Raw genomic sequence first — 14,649 nt, 5'->3', positions numbered from 1 at the left:
ATTGCAAGTGGTTTCTTTACCACTTAAACCATTGGGGAAGCCCTACAAAAAGGATACATATGTTTCTTAATGTCCCACAACCAAGGAAATGTTTGAACCATGTAGACTGACCTGGAGCTCTTGCTTTTGTCAGTGGCTAAAGTCCATGACAGAATGTGGTCCATGGGAGAAGGGAATGGCAAACCACTTCAGTATTCTTGCCTTGAGAACCCCATGAACAGTATGAAAAGGCAAAATGATAGGACACTGAAAGAGGAACTCCCCAGGTCAATAGGTGCCCAATATGCTACTGGAGATCAGTGGAGAAATAACTCCAGAGGGAATGAAAGGGTGGAGCCAAAGCAAAAACAATACCCAGCTGTGGATGTGACTGGTGATAGAAGCAAGGTCCGATACCGTAAAGAGCAATATTGCATAGGAACCTGGGATGTCAGGTCCATGAATCAAGGCAAACTGGAAGTGGTCAAACAGGAGATGGCAAGAGTAAACGTCGACATTCTAGGAATCAGTGAACTAAAAAAGATTGGAATGGGTGAATTTAACTCAGATGACCATTATATCTACTACTGTGGGTAAGAATCCCTCAGAAGAAATGGAGTAGCCATCATGGTAAAAAAAAAAAAAAAGACTCCGAAATGCAGTACTTGGATGTAATCTCAAAAACGACAAAATGATCTCTGTTCATCTCCAGGGCAAACCATTCAATATCACAGTTATCCAAGTCTATGCCCCAACCAGTAATGCTGAAGAAGCTGAAGTTGAACAGTTTTATGAAGACCTACAAAACCTTTTAGAACTAACACCCAAAAAAGATGTCGTTTTCATTATAGGGGACTGGAATGCAAAGGTAGGAAGTCAAGAAACATCTGGAGTAACAGGCAAATTTGGCCTTGGAATGTGGAATGAAGCAGGGCAAAGACTAATAGAGTTTTGCCAAGGAAATGCACTGGTCATAGCAAACACCCTCTTCCAACAACACAAGAGAAGACTCTACACATGGACATCACCAGATGGTCAACACCGAAATCAGATTGATTATATTCTTTGCAGCCGAAGATGGAGAAGCTCTATACAGTCAGCAAAAACAAGACCAGGAGCTGACTGTGGCTCAGATCATGAACTCCTTATTACCAAATTCAGACTTAAATTGAAGAAAGTAGGGAAAACCGCTAGACCATTCAGGTATGACCTAAATCAAATCCCTTATGATTATACAGTGGAAGTGAGAAATAGATTTAAGGGCCTAGATCTGATAGATAGAGTGCGTGATGAACTATGGATGGAGGTTCATGACATTGCACAGGAGACAAGGATCAAGACCATCCCCATGGAAAAGAAATGCAAAAAAGCAAAATGGCTGTCTGGGGAGGCCTTACAAATAGCTGTGAAAAGAAAAGAGGTGAAAAACAAAGGAGAAAAGGGAAGATGTAAGTATCTGAATGTAGAGTTCCAGAGAACAGCAAGAAGAGATAAGAAAGCCTTCTTCAGTGATCAATGCAAAGAAATAGAGGAAAAGAACAGAATGGGAGAAACTAGAGATATCTTCAAGAAAATTAGAGATACCAAGGGAACATTTCATGCTAAGATGGGCTCGATAAAGGACAGAAATGGTCTGGACCTAACAGAAGCAGAAGATATTAAGAAGAAGTGGCAAGAATACACAGAAGAACTGTACAAAAAAGATCTTCATGATGCAGATAATCATGATGGTGTGATCACTAATCTAGAGCCAGACATCCTGGAATGTGAAGTCAGGTGGGCCTTGGAAAGCATCGCTACAAACAAAGCTAGTGGAGGTGATGGAATTCCAGTTGAGCTGTTTCAAATCCTGAAAGATGATGCTGTGAAAGTGCTGCTCATAATATGCCAGCAATTTGGAAAACTCAGCCGTGGCCACAGGACTGGAAAAGGTCAGTTTTCATTCCAATTCCAAAGAAAGGCAATGCAAAAGAATGCTCAAACTACTGCACAATTGCACTCATCTCACATGCTAGTAAAGTAATGCTCAAAAGTCTCCAAGCCAGGCTTCAGCATTATGTGAACTGTGAAATTCCTGATGTTCAAGCTGGTTTTAGAAAAGGCAGAGGAACCAGAGATCAAATTGCCAAAATCCCCTGGATCATGAAAAGAGCAAGAGAGTTCCAGAAAAACATCTATTTCTGCTTTATTGACTATGCCAAAGCCTTTGACTGTGTGGATCACAAGAAACTGTGGAACATTCTGAAAGAGATGGGAATACCAGACCACCTCACCTGCCTCTTGAGAAATGTGTATGCAGGTCAAGAAGCAACAGAACTGAACATGGAACAACAGACTGGGTCCAAATAGGAAAAGGAGTATGTCAAGGCTGTATATTGTCACCCTGCTTATTTAACTTCTATGCAGAGTACATCATGAGAAACACTGGACTGGAAGAAACACAAACTGGAATCAAGATTGCTGGGAGAAATATCAGTATCCTCAGATATGCAGATGACACCACCCTTATGGCAGAGAGTGAAGAGGAACTAAAAAGCCTCTTGATGAAAGTGAAAGAGGAGAGTGAAAAAGTTGGCTTAAAGCTCAACATTCAGAAAATGAAGATCATGGCATTTGGTCCCATCACTTCATGGGAAATAGATGGGGAAACAGTGGAAACAGTGTCAGACTTTATTTTTTTGGGCTCCAAAATCACTGCAGATGCTGATTGCAGCCATGAAATTAAAAGACGCTTACTTCTTGGAAGAAAAGTTATGACCAACCTAGATAGTATATTCGAAAGCAGAGACATTACTTTGCCGACTAAGGTCCGTCTAGTCAAGGCTATGGTTTTTCCTGTGGTCACATATGGAAAGTTGGACTGTGAAGAAGGCTGAGCGCCGAAGAATTGATGCTTTGCACTGTGGTGTTGGAGAAGACTCTTGAGAGTCCCTTCGACTGCAAGGACATCCAACCAGTCCATTCTAAAGGAGATCAGCCCTGGGATTTCTTTGGAAGGAATGATGCTAAAGCTGAAACTGCAGTACTTTGGCCACCTCATGCGAAGTGTTGACCCATTGGAAAAGACTCAGGCTGGGAGGGATTGAGTGCAGGAGGAGAAGGGGACGACCAGGGATGAGATGGGTGGATGGCTTCACCAACTCAATGGACGTGAGTCTGAGTGAACTCCGGGAGTTGGTGATGGACAGGGAGGCCTGGCGTGCTGCGATTCATGAGGTCGCAAAGAGTCAGACACGACTGAGTGACTGAACTGAACTGAACTTTACTGAAAGTCCATTTTAAATCTAAAGTTCTATTTTATAGAAATCTCACAATGTGAAAAAATAGGTTAACTGATGTATTCCAGTGGGCTTGAAGGCTATTTAATTACCACAGCCATAAATAGTTTGTGTTTCAAAAATACATATCTATATCATCTATCTGTCTATTGTCTACCTAACATCTACTTTAAGAGTTAACTAGGGAAACTTCCCTGGTGGTCCAGTGGCTAAGAATCAGCACTCCCAATACAGGAGGCCCTGGTTTGATTCCTGGTCAGGGAACTGGATCCCACAGGCCACAACTGAGGATTTGCATGCAGTACTTCAGGATCCCACGTGCTGCAAAGAAGATTCAGGATCCCACGTGCCACAACTAAGACCTGGTGTAGCCAAATAAATAAACATTTTTAGACAAAAGTTAACTTGGAATCAATTTGCTTAAGCTGCTCTCAAAATTCTATTCCCTGAAGGAAGGCTCTCAATAGAAATGAATAATTACGCCCTGTTGCTAACCACCACTGTGTAGGATCATTTCTCCTCTAATGACCTCTAATAACCTCCTCTGTGACCTCTCGGTGTCACAAAAATAACTTTTATTTAAGAAGAGAAAACAACAAGACAAAGAATGGCAGGGCAGTCAGCTCCATTAAAGCACTAATGATGGGTAATGATATCATATAGTTTTGAAACCATTTTTCTCTGAGAGACTGAGTGCTGTATAAATTTGACCTCATTCATTCTTAGGTTATCTTTATTGTTTATAGATTATATATTGATTTGGCCTTGTTCTTTCTTCTTTTCTCTCAGTTGTAGGTTTACCATCATGTTTTATTTTCTTGGGCTCCTAACTCACTGTGAACGGTGACTGCAACCATGAAATTAAAAGATGCTTGCTCCTTGGAAGAAAAGCTATGACAAACCTAGACAGTGTATTAAACAGCAGAGACATTACTTTGCCAACAATGATCCAGATAGTCAAACTATGGTTTTTCCAGCAGTCATGTATGGATGTGAGAGCTTGACCATAAAGAAGGCTGAGCCCCAAAGAATTGATGCTTTTGAACTGTGGTGCTGGAGAAGACTTGAGAGTCCCTTAGACTGCAAGGAGATCAAACCAGTCAATCTTAAAGGAAATCAACTTTGAATATTCATTTGAAGGACTGATGCTGAAGCTGAAGCTCTAATACTTTGGCCACCTGATACGAAGAACTGACTCTTTGGAAAAGACCTTAATGCTAGGAAAGATTGAGGGCAGGAAGAGAAGGGGGGAGTTGTTGAAATGTTCCCCCTTCTTTGGGAATAAAGAATCCAGGTTCACGCAGCCTAGTTGACTTATTAAAAGCTTCAGCAATATTTTCATGCTTTAGAGTACAGATGTGGCAAAATCATCCACTGAAACAATGGTTTCCTGTTCATTTTCTTGGAGGCATCTGTAGGATTTCCTTGAAAGAGAATGAGTCTGGACCTAAATGCCTTATAAACATTCTTTTGATGGGTTGCCAATTTCACTTCATATAAAAGTTGGTAGCTTGGAACATGAAAACAACATAAGGCATGTTTGCAACCTCATACTTACAATGATAGCGTATGTAACTGTGCACATGTCAATCACAGAATAGAAATGAAATCCAAGAGCTAAAGAGTCTTTGTTAATTTGTGTGGAGAGAGAGGCTAGAATGAAAGGGTGATTTTATCACACACACACAACCACAATGTGAGACTGTGGCTCTTAGGGGGTCCCACAGTTATGACCATAACTGTGAAAATATCTAGTCAGCATCTTAGGTCTTTTCCTGTAAGATTTTGAACCAATACAAGAGAGAAGAAAACAACCTTCTAATTTGTATCATTGAAATATAATTGTTGGCCATGAGCTCCAATAGGTCTGATAGGTGGTTTTCTAGGAGCAGTAATAACTATAAAAATGGGGTAAGACTTACGTTGTTACTGAGATAGAACTTGATCTTGTTCAAAAAGGAAGATGGGTCAGGTCCTGCATCCAGCAGTGTTACAAATGTGCTGTCCAGTATGGTAGTCAACAGACACATTATGGATATTTCAATGTAAAGAAATCAAAATGCAGGATAATTGAAAATTAGCTCCCTCTCATATCATCCACAGTTCAAGTGATCAATACCCAACTATGGCTGGTGGATATAATAGATAAGGCAGATACAGACAATTCTATCTTTACAGAAAGCGCTTTTGGACAGTAGCAGTTTAGAATCAGAGACTTGAGTGTTGGAAAGTGAGTAATTTCTGATTAGAAAGTAAGGGATTCTCTGGAGCATTGGTTAGATAGAGGGTCAGTAGCTAAAATTTGGCTTCAGGCACCACAAGGGGGAGACCAGATCACATTCTGGAGGATCGCTCCTTTCTGCTTAACTGTTGACCTAAAGCTGGCAGAAAGTGTCTTTTTTTGGAGGAGGAGAAGTTGGGAGCTTTGACTTGTTTTTCTCCTTCATTTAGAAACCCCTCTCTTGACACTGATGTCAAGTTTAAAGATCTGCTTCTTCTTCTGCATTCTTTTTAATATGCTACCTCCTACTCTTGAAATTCTCATATCTAGTTTTTATGAATATTGGTGTGCTTCCACATAGACCTTATAGAAACTTTAATGCCACATGCCTCAGGCTTTCTTGTCTGGAAATATTCATTGTAGAGCCTTCTGTCTGCCTCTAGCTAGCTGTCTTTTTAAAGGAAGTTATCTCCCTGAGACCTGCCACTCCACAAAACCCAGAAGCATCCCTACAGTAGAAAATGCCACACAGTGGTTATGGTATAATGGAAGACTTAGAAGAGATGGGGGGGGGTTGCTGCAAATATGCCTTCAATTACTTGAATAAAAATCAAGGCAAGAGGGGTGAGCTTAGAAAGAAATGCGTGGAGTGGATTTCTGGAAAATTAAAATGACTTGTAGGTTTTTTGCCCTCAGAACATTTTAATCAGAAAAGTTGAATTTTGTTGCACATCTCTTAAACGCTGTCAATTACAATCACCTCTAAATAGTGGTCTCCCGTCCTTAGCATTGACCATAGTCGCCATCCCCCAAATTCCATGTTCTAATTCCTGGGATCTGTGAATGTGAATTTATTCGGACAAAAGCTCTTTGCCAATGTAATTAAGTTAAGATCTTGATACGGCATCATTTTGGATTACCCAAGTCTCCCCCAAATCCAGTGGCAAACGTCTTTAGAAGCGACAGAAGGGAGGACTCAGACAGACAGGGGAAAAGTCCACGTGAAGATGAAGGCACAGCCAAGAACCGGGAAGAAGCAAAGAATAGATTTTCCCCTAGAGCTTCCACGGGCACGGGGCCCTGTCACAGGACTGCGATTTCAGACTTCTGGCTCAGATTCCTGGCTTCCAGAACTGGGGGGGAATACATTTCTGTTTTTGTAAGCCACTAATTACATGTTAATTGTTTATGACAGCCACAGGAAACAAATTCAGATCCCCTCTGATACATCCTCCAAGCCATCATTAGAATGATCTTAAGACATCAACCTTATGTTCAAGTTCCTCAGAAGCGCTTCCATGGAGCCTTGATTTATTCTCTGTTGTCCTTCTCCCTATGTAGCTCTCGGTTATATCCGTTACATTTAATGAGACCAGACTTCTTTGTTCCCTAGATGTACTGCCAGTTTCATCCCATTGTGTGTTTGAACAGGGTCCTTGTTGTCCTTCTGAGGCTTGGCTATCTGTTGTAACTCTTGAATACCTTTCAGAATCTTATGCAGACTTCCTGTCCACATGACAATAGAAGACTGATGCTATTCCATCCCTCACTGCTTATCCATTATCACCTCTGTACCTTATATGCCTGTATAACACAGTGCTTTTTGACATCCATCCATTCAGTAATTTTTAAAAATTACATTAATTTTAATAGGTAATACATGTATATGTTGCAAAAAGAAAAAATGATTAATAAGTATTCTTGGAGAAGACTTACTCCTATTCTTATCCCCATCCATCTTGTTTCTCCTTATTCTCTACAGGTAATTGCTTTAAAATAATGTGTTTCCTTAAGCATAAGTGTTCATTATCAAAGGGAAGTACACTATACATATTGTTCTGAATTTTACCTTTTTTTACTTCATAATGTATCCCAGAGATTTTTTTCCATATCATTATACAGAGATCTTCATCATTTTTCTTCTTTGGGGATACATAATGCTCTGTTAAGTAGATGACCTTGGGTAACTTGACCAGCCCTTGTTTGTCAGACCCTTGGTTTACTTCCATTATTTATTATTGTACAGAATGCTCTAATGGAAACTTTTGCACATATATCATTTCAAACTTATGCAAATGTCTGATAGATTTCCAGAAGTGAGAAGTTTGCTAGGCCAAATGGCATGTATAAATGTAACTGTGCTAGACATTGCCAGATTTTCCTCCACAGGCATCGAACCATTTTGTGTCCCGCTGGCAATGTAGAAGTTGGCTGGTGGACATAACTCAGCAACACAGTGCTGTACTCTTGTATTTTTGCCAACATGATTGGTGAATGTAATAGTTTCCTATCGCTGCATAACAAATTGCCACAAACTTAGTGGCTTAATACAAAACACATTGTTATCTCACTATTTCTGTGGACCAACAGCCCCACAGTCCTTAGTTAGGACCACAGCCTAACTGAGCATCCTCTCTTCAGGGACTAAGGCTGCAATTAAAGTGTTGTCTGGGACTGCAATCTCATCTGAGGCTTGAACTCTTCTTTCAAGTTCGGGTGGTTGTTGGAAGATGTTAGTATTTATATTTGTAGAACTGATGCTCTTAGTATCTTGATGTCCATATAGTTCTCATGCAATGTGACCCTCTTTATAAGCAGTTCACATCACGTCAGCTTGCTCCTTCATGGCCAGCAGGAGATTTTCTTACTGTAGTCTCTTAAGATGCAGTCTTATAGATGACCAGTCCAAGTTCGATGCATGAAACAGGACACTCAAAGCCAGTGCACTGGGACAACCCAGAGGGATGGGGTGGGGAGGAAGGTGAGAGAGGGGTTCCGGATGGGGGACACACGTACACCCGTGGCTGATTCATGTCAATGTATGGCAAAACCCACCACAATATTGTAAAGTGATTAGCCTTCAATTAAGATAAATTAATTTTTCAAAAAGATAGAATCTTCTTTTATGTGACATAATCATGGAATGCCATATCATCCTGTCTGTCATATAACAGTGTACTCAGGGCAGTTAGCCGTCTGGGCTCAGACTGCTTTGATTAGAAGCTATTGGTGTTATACCAATAGAAGCTATTGTTTAGAATTGCTATTGGTTAGAAGCAGTTTTCTGTTACAAAACAGAAACAGACTCACAGCCTTAGAGAATGAGGGGAAATGGACAGTTAGGGAGTTTGGGATGGACATGTACACACTGTTGTATTTAAAATGGATAACAAACTATTATATAACACAGGGAGCTTTGCTCAATGCCATGGGGCAGCCTGGATGGGAGGGGAGCTTGGGGGAGTATGGATACATGTGCATGTATGGCTGAGTCCTTTTGGTGTTTCTCTGAAATGATCACAACATTGTTAATTGGCTATACTTCAATATAAAATAAAACATTAAAAAGGAAAAAAAGGAAGCAAGTCATGGCCCCAGTCACACTCAAGAAAAGGGGATTATGTAGCCCTAACCTAACAGAAGCAGAAGATATTAAGAAGAGGTGGCAAGAATACATGGAAGAACTGTACAAAAAAGATCTTCATGACCCAGATAATCATGATGATGTGATCACTCATCTAGAGCCAGACATCCTGGAATCTAAGGTCAAGTGGGCCTTAGAAAGCATCATTACGAACAAAGCTAGCGGAGGTGATGGAATCTCAGTTGAGCTATTTCAAATCCTGAAGGATGATGCTGTGAAAGTGCTGCACTCAATATGCCAGCAAATTTGGAAAACTCAGCAGTGGCCACAGGACTGGAAAAGGTCAGTTTTCATTCCAATCCCAAAGAAAGGCAATGCCAAAGAATGCTCACACTACCGCACAATTGCACTCATCTCACATGCTACTAAAGTAATGCTCAAAATTCTCAAAGCCAGCCTTCAGCAATATGTGAACCGTGAACTCCTTGATGTTCAAGCTGGTTTTAGAAAAGGCAGAGGAACCAGAGATCAAATTGCCAACATCCGCTGGATCATCCAAAAAGCAAGAGAGTTCCAGAAAAACATCTATTTCTGCTTTATTGACTATGCCAAAGCTTTTGACTGTGTGGATCACAATAAACTGTGGAAAATTCTTCAAGAGATGGGAATACCAGACCACCTCACCTGCCTCTTGAGAAACCTATATGCAGGTCAGGAAGCAACAGTTAGAACTGGACATGGAACAGCAGACTGGTTCCAAATAGGAAAAGGAGTATGTCAAGGCTGCATATTGTCACCCTGCTTATTTAACTTCTATGCAGAGTACATCATGAGAAACGCTGGGCTGGAGGAAGCACAAGCTGGAATCAAGATTTCGGGAGAAATATCAATAACCTCAGATATGCAGATGACACCACCCTTATGGCAGAGAGTGAAGAGGAACTAAAAAGCCTCTTGATGAAAGTGAAAGAGGAGAGTGAAAAAGTTGGCTTAAAGCTCAACATTCAGAAAACGAAGATCATGGCTTCTGGTCCCATCACTTCATGGGAAATAGATGGGGAAACAGTGGAAACAGTGTCAGACTTTATTTTTGGGGGCTCCAAAATCACCACAGATGGTGACTGCAGCCGTGAAATTAAAAGACGCTTACTCCTTGGAAGAAAAGTGATGACCAACCTAGATAGCACATTCAAAGGCAGAGACATTACTTTGCCAACTAAGGTCCGTCTAGCCAAGGCTATGGTTTTTCCTGAGGTCATGTATGGATGTGAGAGTTGGACTGTGAAGAAGGCTGAGAGCTGAAGAATTGATGCTTTTGAACTGTGGTGTTGGAGAAGACTCTTGAGAGTCCCTTGGACTGCAAGGAGATCCAACCAGTCCATTCTGAAGGAGATCAACCCTGGGATTTCTTTGGAGGGAATGATGCTGAAGCTGAAACTCCAGTACTTTGGCCACCTCATGCGAAGGGTTGACTCATTGGAAAAGACTCTGATGCTGGGAGGGATTGGGGGCAGTAGGAGAAGGGGACGACCGAGGATGAGATGGCTGGATGGCATCAATGACTCGATGGACATGAGTCTAAGTGAACTCCGGGAGATGGTGATGAACAGGGAGGCCTGGTGTGCTGTGATTCATGGGGTCACAAAGAGTCGGACACAACTGAGAGACTGAACTGAACTGAACATTAGAGAATGGAGATTAGGAGACTTCTGTAGAATTATACGCATTATAGTGAGAAATGTAATTTTAATTTGCATTTTAAAGATTATGAGTATTTTATATGTTTAATGGTCATTTTTTCTTTTTTTGTGCACTGCCTGTTTATGTTCTCTGTCCATATTTCTCTTAGTTTTTTATTATTTTTCTTCTAAATGTCTAGGAGCTCTTTACATATTAGTGAATGTAATCCTTTGATAGTGATATGGATTTCAAATATTTTCCTCCAGCTTGTTCTTATGCTGTTGTAGAATGTAAAATCTATAAAGTTTATGTGGTTGAAATTATCAACCTTCTACTTTTCACTTGTTGCTTCTGAGTCATTGCGATAAAGTCTATTTCCATTCCATTTTAAAAGAATTCAACCATGTTATGATTTTATTTTTTTACACCTAAATCTATTTGGAATTTTTCTTTGTATATGGTATTATTTATGAATCAATAGCATCATTTTTCCAGATGGCTATTTGCTTGTCCCCAACATTGTGTGCTAAAATTCATATTTATCAGAACAGATTTGAACACCACTTTTATTGTGGACTTCCCTGCTGGCTCAGACGGTAAAGCATCTGCCTATAATGCAGGAGACGTGAGTTTGATCCCTGGGTTGGGAAGATCCCTTGGAGAAGGGAATGGCAACCCACTCCAGTACTCCTGCCTGGTGAATCCCATGGATGGAGAATCTTGATAGACTCTAGTCCCTGGGGTCCCAAAGAGTGGGACAAAACTGAGCAACTTCACTTTCTTTCTTTTCTTCCTTTCTTTATCATGTACTAAACCAAAGAAGTGGAGAGAATTTATCTTCTCTTGTTTTGTCTGTTATATGTGTCCCAATTCCATACATTTAATAACTGAAGTTTTATAGTGTATTTATTAGCTTGTGAGGTTTTTCTATTTCAGACATTTCCTGTTTATAAATACTAGTATATTTTTTCATATGAACTTTAGAATTTTCTTGTATAGTTTCTGAACTAAGTTTTTTTTTTAATGTTCTTATTGGGATTGTTAAATTTATGAATTAACTGAGGGAGAATGACATTTTTGTAATCTTGTTTTTTTTTTTTTTAATCAATAAACCTGGCATATCTTTCCATTCATTTGATTATTCTTCTGAGTCATTCAGGAGTCTATCCATTTTTCTGGAATTGTTTTCCACATCCCTTGTTAGATTTATACCTAGGTATGTTATCTTTTCTCAGAATTATTGTTTTTTCCATTAGAAATGGATCTTTTCCATTACATCTTCTAAGTGCTGCTATTTGCATATATGAAAGCTATTGATTTGTGTTCATTTCACCCATGACTGCAGTACTATTTAGAAAATATTTATTGAGTGCCTAAAATGTAATGACTTCTGTACAAGAGCTGAATTCATTGCCTACAAAATAGTCATGCCTCCTAGTGAGGTTAGTGGAGGAGGCAGTAAAGCAAATATAGAGGCAAACAAACAAATGACTAATTTATAATCAATGCTAAGAAGACAGTGAAATGTATTTATTCATCAAGACTAATTATTTAAGTATGTCTTATCCAATTCCAGAAACTCTAAGGATTTGGTCCTTGCTTTACTTATCTGCAGGTCTCCAGAATCTAGCATACTGGTCAGGAAACAAGTTTCAGTATATGTTTACTGAATTGAATAGAATTCATTTACTTTGAAGTTGGGGCAATAATGTTTTAAGGCTGTTTATTATGATGACCATACAGGCAGATTTTCCCAACAATTTCATATTTTAAAAACTCTCTTTCTATAAATATATTGTCACACCTTGGGGTTCTTGAGAATTTGTTTGGAAATTGGCCGTCACTGTTATAGCTTTTGTCCAAAGATTCTTTACATGTCTCAGGTCCATGCACAGAATAGACTCTCATCCTCAGCATGAATGTCTGAAAATAAGTTTTGCTGAAAGGGATATCCTTTGTAAAGTTTTGACTGAGGTGTCAAAATCAAACTAGTTGATGGAGCCTATTTGAAGCTTGTGTGTTCTCCACTCACAAGTGCTAAGATTTATATCTTTTACACCAGTAGGAAAGAAAGGATGCTCTAATGGAGAGAATTCTATTTATATGTATAGGCTTTTCATTGTTGTTTCATTTTCCCTCTCCAAGTACTAATGAAAGGTAAGTCAAGAACTTTGGGTTCAGTCAGTTAAATTTTTTTTTTTATAGTCTTCGTGACTCTGAGAAGAATTTAGACCAGCTTAAAGGAATATATAAAGTGCTGCAAAGTTACATATGTTGGAAGAGTATAAGAAAGAAATGCAGCGCAGAACAAAGTTGGAGACGTATGATAGACTTGCTATCAATAGGCTCCAGTCTGGGCTCTTATCTATTAGAAAACATGTTGAACATTAACACAAATTTACCATTTAATTAAGATTTTAAAAATTCATTACAATAGCAAAAATATATTTGGTGCTTATTCTGTTCCAGCCACCATGTTAAGCTTTTAAAAATGCACTATTTAGTCCTTGTAGATGATGAACAGATATTTGATGAGATAGGCACTAATGCAATTCTATTTTACAGAATAAGAATGGCTATTACTGATATTAAGACAAGAAAGGAAATTGTGGCGAGTATTCTTATAAAGATGATTTTTGTTGTTGTTGTTCATTTGCTAAGTCACGTCTGACTCTTTGAGACCCCATGGACTGCATCATGCAATCCTTCCCTGTCCTTCACTATCTCCCAGAGCTTGCTCACATTCATGTCCATTGAGTCAATGATGCTATCTAACCATCTCATCCTCTGCCACCCCCTTCACCTTTTGTCTTACATTTTCCCCAGCATCGGGGTCCTTTCCAATGAGTTGGCTTTTCTCATTTGGTGGCCAAAGTATTGGAGCTTCAGCTTCAGCACCAGTCCTTCCAGTGAAAATTCAGATTTGATTTCCTTTAGGATTGATTGGTTTGATCTCCCTGCAGTTCAAGGAACTCTCAAGAGTCTTCTCCAGCACCACAGTTTGAAAGTATCAATTCTTTGATGCTCAACCTTCTTTATGATCCAACTCTCAATTCCTACACGACTACTGGAAAAACCATAGCTTTGACTATATGGACCTTTGCCGGCAAAGTGATGTCTATGCTTTTTTATATACTGTCTAGGTTTGCCATAGCTCTCCCTCCAAAGAGCAAGCATCTTTTAAATTTCATGGCTGCAGTCATCATCTGCAGTGATTTTTGGAGCCCAAGAAAATAAAATCTGATACTATTTCCACTTTTCCCCCATCTATTTTTCATGAAGTTATGGGACTGGATGCCATGATCTTAGTTTTCTGAATGCTGAGTTTTAAAGCCAGCTTTTTCACTCTCCTCTTTCACCCCCATCAAGAAGTAATTTAGTTTCCCTTCACTTTCTGCTTTTAGAGTGGTACATCTGCATATCTGAGGTTGTTGATATTTCTCCCAGCAATCTTGATTCTAGCTTGTGATTCATTCAGCCCAGCATTTCACATGATGTACTCTACGTATACATTAAATAAAAAGGGAGACAATATACAGCCTTCTTGTATTCCTTTCCCAATTTTGAACCAGTCCGTTGCTCCATGTCTGGTTCTAACTGTTGCTTCTTGAGCTGCATACAGGTTTCTCTGGAGACAGGTAAGGTGATCTGGTATTCCTATCTCTTTAAAAATTGTCCACAGTTTGTTGTGAACCACACAGTCAAAGGCTTTAGTGTAGTCAATGAAGAAGAAGTAGATGTTTTTCTGGAATTCCCTGTTTTCTCTATGATCCAATGAATGTTGGCAACTTGATCTGCTTTTTCTAAATTCAGCTTGTACATCTGAAAGTTCTCAGTTCACATACTGCTGAAGTCTAGCTTGAAGAATTTTGAGTATAACCTTGCTAGCATGTGAAATGAGTGCAACTGAATGGTAGCTTGAACATTCTTTGCCATTGCCCTTTGGGATTGGAATTAAAATGGACATTTTCCAGTCTGGTGGCCATTGTTGCCTTTTCCAAATTTGCTGGCATACTAAGTACAGCACTTTAACAGCATCATCTTTTAGGATCTGAAATAGTTTAGCTGGAATTCTATCACCTCCACTATCTTTGTTCATAGTGATGTGTCCTAAGGCCCACTTGACT

Source organism: Ovis canadensis, chromosome 1 (assembly GCF_042477335.2).
Source record: "Ovis canadensis isolate MfBH-ARS-UI-01 breed Bighorn chromosome 1, ARS-UI_OviCan_v2, whole genome shotgun sequence".
NCBI lineage: Eukaryota > Metazoa > Chordata > Mammalia > Artiodactyla > Bovidae > Ovis > Ovis canadensis.
The sequence above is the reverse complement of the archived record's forward strand: the minus strand, read 5'-3'. Positions refer to the sequence as shown.